General features: G+C 41.7%; 1 pseudogene; it reads left to right on the top strand.

The window, feature by feature from the left end:
* Window positions 1-4225: 4225 nt before the first annotated feature.
* Window positions 4226-6492, top strand: LOC105493735 (glutamyl-tRNA(Gln) amidotransferase subunit A, mitochondrial pseudogene; annotated as a pseudogene).
* Window positions 6493-6704: the final 212 nt, after the last annotated feature.

Raw genomic sequence — 6704 nt, 5'->3', positions numbered from 1 at the left:
CTCCTTGGGGCAAAGAATGACAGCAGAATGCAGTCGTCTTCTGTTGATGCAATTTGGTCTTAGGAATGAGGAGGTCAGACTGGGCCAGGACACCAGGGGTTAGGGAGTGGACTGCTGAGAGCCTGTCTGAAAAGGCAAGCAGGTAGGGAGGCGGTGGCACGTAGGAGCGTATGTGAGTCCAAGCTCCAAGCCTGCAGCTCCATGGTCTCATTAGACTTCATTTACTAACCACAAATTCAAAGACAAAATTATTAAGAATTTCAAGATGGCAACTGCAGAGCATTGAACTTCAACAGCATGGCCCTTCTGAGGGTGTGGGGCTGCGCAGGTCACTGGCCCATGAAAGTGGTCCTATTATAGAGGCAACATTGTAGAACTACTTAGAAACAAAAATAAATATTATGATGCCATGTGTATCATCATGAGTGCCATAGCTTGAGAATAAATTCTGTGGCCAGAAAAAACAATGAGGAAATTCACGGTTGACCTCTGTCCTTGAAGGTTGATTTCAAGCCTAGATTCATAGAAGGCTTTGTCTTGGAGGACTAGGAAGATCATCTGATACAATTCTCTCCTTGAACAGGTGAAAAGATGAAAACTTGCAAAGAGGCTCAAGGTCACACAGCTAATTATGATTAGGTCTAGGGTAAGAAACAATGTTATTTTGCTCATAAATTGAGGTAAGAAGGGCCTGGGAAAACTTTTAAGGATGATGAATATGTTTATTATCTTGATTATAGAGATTGTTCATGGTGTTTGTATTTATTACAACTTCTCAAATTGTATAATTAAAATATTTGCAGTTTGTTCTTTGCCAATTATACCTCAGTGGAGCTGCTTAAAAATATCGAAGGCAAGAATCAAATAAAAAACTTGATTTAAGAATAAGGTAAATAGCAGCTGAAGTTTTTCTGGAATATAGGGAAACAGAAGTGAGCAGTTTTTTGGACGAGCAAACTGCCATTAGTAGCATGTATAGGGTTTACAAAGTGCTTTTGTTAATACTGTCTTACAGTTTTAACTGTAAGACAAAGTGCTTTTGTTAATCCTGTCTCCTAAGGTTCTTCAGGGAACTTTAATATTGAGAAATGTCATGGAAATGCAGAGTCACTGAAGACCTCCTGAGCAAAGTAGGAAGCTTGGGAATCCTGGAATAGTGAAGACAGAAGAACCCTTAGGGATTATTCAACTGCTAGAGGAATTCTTAAAATTAACCTCCTTTCTGAAGGGAAGATTGGGGATGTAAAAGATTAACCTTTATTTGACTTCTTTTGATGGGAGGAGTGTTTCTGCCACTTTTATCTGCAGGAACAGGGCTCTCCACCAGCCTGTAGGCTTGGCCTGCCTCCCGTCCACCCTGTGGAGGAGCGCCTGCTTCAGAGGAGGAGGCTGGGCAAGTTCTTCTTCTGACTTTTAACAGGCAGTTATGCTTCAGAATAATTTGGTCTGTTATCTTTCTTCAGAGAATACATGACAAAAATGAGTCAGCAGGGAGGCAGGTTAGAGCAGTCTAAAGAAAAACAATAGATGCTGTGAAGATGAAAAAGAAAAAGTTTAGATTTCCAACGTTAGGATGAAGTTCAAGACTCATGCTTCCTCAGGGACTGCGCGCCCTGGGACAGGCTAGGGAGATCCCTGGGCTCTTTGCCCCTCAGTCAGTTTTCTCACCGGGAGGCAGCAAGGCCTCATCTCTTTGAATTCCTGTCATTCATGCTGGAAGTGTTTTCTTTGCTTGAACTGGGATGGGCAGCTCACCACGAGGTGAGCTTTTCAGGAAGAGGAAGGCACTGCAGTTCTTCAGAGAGAGCTTGTGACAGTTGGAACCGAAGACTGGACTGCGTTCCTCCTCCACATGCTGAGTTTGCATTTAAAGGAGGGAGAGAGCTCTCTTAATTTGTGATTATTTTTCCTGGTTGCCTTGAAATTGAGCTGAGTGTTCCCCAGTGTTGTCATTTTTGTTTCACTGGGTGAACTGCTTTTAGAGAGCCCTGCTCTGAGATGGGGGATGTGTGAGCCCAGAGTCTTCTCTGCGGGACTAAGTTCCTGCTGCCTCTCCTTCAGACCCACCTTGGCTGGCAGGTGGACCACTGGGGAAACACCCCTTGCTCTTGCGGGGAAGGGTGGAGTGGGGTGGGGAGAAGCCAGTCCCAGGAGGATGGAGAGCAGTGAGGGCTGTCCTTGCTGCTCAGTGTCTGGGTGGCCTGGGTACTTTCTGAGGATCCAGGAAGGCCCATGGAAGAAGCAGGCCATGCAGAATCTGTCCGAATGTCTTATGGCTCCTGTGGTTAGGTCAGGCTTTTATATCTTGGATTTTTTTTTCTTGAAAACACCGTGTGCATAAAAGAGAAAGTCACACACACACACACACACACACACACACCCCAACTTTGGCTGTAAATGGAAAGGACCTACTTCTTTTTCAGTGCTGCTTTTATTTTCATGGTTAATTATTTATTCATAAATCTTGCCTGAGAGATTTTATTTTGGCTCCCAAGCGATAAAAGCTCAAGGTCACAGGGGAAGTGTTTTCAAATGCTAAGTGATCCTCCTCCAACCTAACGTTGTAAAATTTTTATTTCAGGAGGAGCGTTGCTCACAGGAGGGGTGATGACTTAATTTTAGCTCCCAGATGAAATACTGACTTCGCTGCTGATGAGGGATGGAAGACAGCACAGATCAGCGTAATGAGGGCCGTGGCGGAGCTGCCTTCACCCTGACTTGGCAACCCATTCATTGTGGGATGACCTTTATAAAATGATGATGATGTCGGGGGAAAGGAGGGAAAGTTTCAAGGATGCTAGGCTGCTGGTGATTTCTGCTTCCACTGGCAGCAAACAAAAAAATACATTGAGGAAAGATCTGATTTTTCTTGTGCCATTTGAAAGCTGTACATACTTATGTCCAAAAGGAAGTTTGCTTTCACATCCACTAATAACAATGGCCTTCAAAAATGCGACATTTTTTTCTCATTGTGCCACTGTGAGCTATGGTCACCCAAAAAGGGTGAAAATCATTCATATGAGATAAAGGGTTAATAGCTGAGATTTTAATCCTCTCTAAAAATTAGTTTTAACTTGTTGACTTCTTAAGGTTTAAATGTTATTTTTTAGTAGTTACACGTGAAATAATATTCAGAAAGCATCCAAAAGTGAGTTCTTTTCCTCCAACACTGTCTTCCTATCCTTCAGTCCCCGTCTCCAGAGGCAGCCACCTAAGAAATTTGTTGATATTCTTCCATAAATAGTCTACATTTATAACACTTGCATATATATAAACCTTTAAAAATTAACTAACAACAGCATATCAGCAGTTTTGCTTGAGGCTATTTCATACCGGTACAAGTAGGAGCTCTGATGTTTTTATGATATGAGAAGCCCCAGCCTTCTGTGGAAGAATTGGGTCTGGAACTGTGTAGTTCTTAATTTCTCTTCTACTCCCTTTCTTCAACCCCCAGTTATTTTCCTTTGCTCCCAAAATACCCAAAGGCAAGAAAGACATTCTCAGTGTAATTTTTGTATTAGTTAGGGTTTTAGCCAGGCTGCTATAACAAATAAACTTCAAGATATAATGGCTCAACTGAGATAGAAGTTTCTCTCTTCCTTCTATCACTGTACAGGAGGAGGTAGTCCAGGGCTGCCAGGTGTCAGTGAAGTCCTCTACTTAGAGCTCCCATCTCAGAGTCCAAGGCAGATGATAATTCTTGTTATTTCACCAGCAAAGGGAAATCAAAGAGAAAGAGTCAGGGAAGTACTTACACATTTCTTTTCAGGGGTACAACTCGTAGGTGGCACATATCATTTTTTCACATTCTGTTGTTCAGGGTTTATGCACATGGCCACATAGGCTGCCAGCTGAAACTCGGCAGTTCTGTTATCAAAGCAGGGAGGATGGATATTATATGGTTCCAGTTGGGGGTAGGATGGTGTCTTGTTCTATATCCTGGCTCCAGGACTAGGGTTGACCCCCAGTGGAAAAGGGAACACTGGAAAAAGCTGAAAGAATCGTTTTTTGGTAAGAAACCCTATAAAACTTCAGGTCCAGGTGACATAGTTCAATGCTGCACTGAACTGTGGTGGAAAAGGAGCAACTGTCCATCATCTCTTCCTGGAACACATGGGTATCTACCAATGGAGAAAGGAATTTACATTCTAGCAAGGAGAGACAGAAAATAAACACAATTCAGTAACTTAGGTAGCATGTTTGATAAGTGCTGTGGAGATAAACCATGAGGAAGGAAAATAGAGAATTGGGTGGTGGGGATTGTTGTGGTTTTGAAAGAACAGCTTGTGAGGGCCTCTCTGAGAAAATGATTTTACGAAAAGGTCTGCAGGATGAGAGTGTGAGCTATGCAGACATCTGCAGGAAGTGCATATTTGGACAAAGGGAAGAACAAATGCAAAGGCCTGAGAATGAGAACATGCTCAGTCTGTTTGAGTAACAGAAGAGCAAGGAGACCAGTATGGCGGGGGCAGAGTGAGGGGGAGATGAGGAGGTGATGATGAGAGGGGAGGGAAGCCTATAGCATGGGGCCTTGGAGGCCATTGTAAGGATTTTGGCTTTTGTGTGGAGTGAGATGAGAAGGCAATGGAGGATTTTGCAAAGAGGGGACATGATCTAACTTACTTTAAACGTCTTTCTGGTCTATGTTGAAAAGTGACCCTAGGAAGGCAAAGGATATTTATTTAGGTGAGGAATGATTTGGTTTAGGAGATGTAGTAAGAACATTGCATTCAGGATGCACTTTGAAGGTGAAGCCTACAATATGATGACGGATTAGATGTGGAGAGTCAGAGAAAGAGAGGGATCAAGACTGACTCTAGGGTTCCTGGCCTGAATAACTGAGGCAATGGAGCTGCCATTTCCTGAGATGCAGAAGGCACAATAGGGAGTGGATTCTGGAGAATGATTAGAAGAAGGTCAGGTTTTTGACATGTTAGGCTTCAAATGGGTATTAGACATCCAAGCGATATAATCTGAAACCCTGGGTTTAGCTGTACCTTTAGTCAGATACATTTCTTGAATTTTCTAGGTCTGTGAGCCAATGTAATTTTTTTTTGCACTAGGGTTTTTGCTTCAACTGCTGCAGGCAAAAGTCCTGATTTATTTACTATCTTATCTGTTCATTGTCTGCCTCCTTTTCAGGTCTATACTATGGAAGTTCACTGTGATCATCCATGTCTTTCTTTATTATCTGTCTTAGGTTGTAATCCATGAAAAGGCAAGAGCTAAAACTGTAACCTTCTCTTATAGCTCCTCCTAAGTTTCTCTCTCTCTCTCTCCCCCCCTTCCCACTCCCTCCCTCTGTGTGTGTGAGGGAGAGAGAGTGTGTATGTGTTTTGAGGAAAACCATTAATATATTATTAATGATGATAATTCAATTTAAAATACATTTACTGAGTGTTGAATAAGACAGTGTCTGCCTTCAGGAGCAAAGAAGACAGATACATTAACATATAGTTATAATGCAATGTGTCATGAACTATAATAGGAGTATGGGAATACAAATCAGAGGAAAATTAAACCTGTTGGTTTCAAACCAAGCTATGGCTTACTTTCACGTCATGGTCTCATTTCCCTGGTGAATTTGATGGATCTGCCAGGAATCTTAACCAGATGTGTGGATGATGCAGCAGTTGTGTTGGGTGTACTGGCTGGACATGACCCCAAGGATTCTACCACAGTACAAGATCCTGTTAAACCATTCATACTTCCCAGTTTGACAGATGTAAACAAACAATGTATAGGAATTCCAAAAAATATCTTGTACCAGAATTATCAGTGAAGTACAATCTCTTCAGTCCAAATTTGCTGACCTCTTTTAGTCTGTGAGGGCCAAAGTAATTGAAGCATCCCTTCCTCACACCAGTTATTCAGTTGTCTGCTACCATGTATTGCACACATTGGAAGTGGCATCAAATATGGCAAGATTTGATGGGCTACGATATGGTCACTGATGTGAAATTGATGTGTCCAGTGAAGCCAGGCATGCTGCAACCAGACAAGAAGGATTCAATGATGTGGTGAGAGGAAGAATTCTCTCAGGAAACTTTTTCTTGTTTAAAAAAAAACTATGAAAATTATTTCATCAAAGCACAGAAGGTGAGATACCTCATTGCTAATGATTTTGTGAACGCTTTTAACTCTGGAGTAGATGTCTTGCTAACTCCCACCACCCTGAGTGAGGCAGTACCATACTTGGAGTTCATCAAAGAAGACAACAGAACAAGAAGTGCCCAGGATGATAGTTTCACACAGGCTCTAAACATGGCAGGATAGCCAGCAGTGAGTATTCCTGTTGCACTCTCAAACCGAGGTTTGCCAATAGGACTGTAGTTTACCGAATGTGCATTTTGTGACCTGCAGCTTCTTACAGTAGCCAAATGATTTGAGAAACAAGTACAGTTTTCTGTTATTAAACTTCAAGAGCTCATGGATGATTGTCCATCAATCCTTGAAAATGAAAAGCTGGTCTCTGTCTCTGTAAAACGGTAGAGAGAAATATATAATGCAAATTAAAATGACTTTTAGAGATTCTAAAAAAAAAGAAATTAGAAATTATTGCTTGCAGTTTTAACTTGGTGATGGTTATCCTTTTAGACATGGAACCATAAAGATGTAAAATTTACAGAAGGATTAACTTAGTCTGCAAAGCATAGAGGTTAATTCACAGCTAAGATAATACAGAAATTTGTCAAGGACAGAAT

Source organism: Macaca nemestrina, chromosome 1 (genome assembly GCF_043159975.1).
Source record: "Macaca nemestrina isolate mMacNem1 chromosome 1, mMacNem.hap1, whole genome shotgun sequence".
NCBI classification, from domain to species: domain Eukaryota; kingdom Metazoa; phylum Chordata; class Mammalia; order Primates; family Cercopithecidae; genus Macaca; species Macaca nemestrina.
The sequence above is the reverse complement of the archived record's forward strand: the minus strand, read 5'-3'. Positions and strand labels throughout refer to the sequence as shown.